Genomic DNA, 909 nt, shown 5'->3' on the forward strand with positions numbered 1-909 from the left:
GAAGATGATAAAATGGTAGAGTAAAGTCACCGGGGAAGAATGCTCCCTCACATAATTTACATCTGCGTATGAATCGTGTTGTCAAGGAGCAAACCGGTTTGATGCGTTAAAATAAACGGTTTGACATTTGTTCAAACCCTTAGAAGGGCTTCAATTAAATATTCAGCAGCCCTTGCAGTAACATCTTAATCAGCACAGGCAAACACTGTAAGACGAAACACAATAAGGGAAAGGCAGCATACATTTTTTTGTCGGTAGCGCAATTTTTTGACCCTGAACAACCTATTGAAGCACTGCATTCAAACTCTTAATACAGAGCCAGAGCTGTTGTACAATTGCTCCCCCAATTGGAAAGTGTCTTAACGTGACTTCACTTAAAGTTAATCACTTCCAACTCTGGGGAGGCTCACATGAGATGGCTCTTTTATGTGGGCCCGTGCTAAATGCTAGCAGAATGTGCACTAGCCTCTCACACAGTGCAATGTGCAGCTTGTTTACAGTGTGAACAACTCAAAGCCAGATGACGTCAGCCACTTTGTGGCTGCAACTTGTGGTGAAAAGTTTCAGCTTCAATTCTCACGTTTTTGGTTTCTGTCAGTGGTTGACAAAATCAAATAAAATCAAATGCCTTATATTATGTTTTTGTTTTTATTTGGCTTTTTGAACTGGGCATTTATAACAGGCTTAACACGGATACAATATAATGTAAATGCAGGTTAAAGATGGCTTAAAAGAGATAAAAACCTAATAAAAAGGCAGGTAGAAAACAAGAATTAAATATTGGTGGTTAATGGCGTACAATGTGTGTTTTTGTCGTTTTTCGAGGAGCTTTCCGTCGGCCCGTTTGGCCACCAGTTCAAACCACGCAGAGTGGATCTGCATGTCCACCAGCAGTTAAAACTAGGCGCT

This window comes from Gadus macrocephalus, chromosome 21 (assembly GCF_031168955.1).
Source record: "Gadus macrocephalus chromosome 21, ASM3116895v1".
Classification (NCBI taxonomy): domain Eukaryota; kingdom Metazoa; phylum Chordata; class Actinopteri; order Gadiformes; family Gadidae; genus Gadus; species Gadus macrocephalus.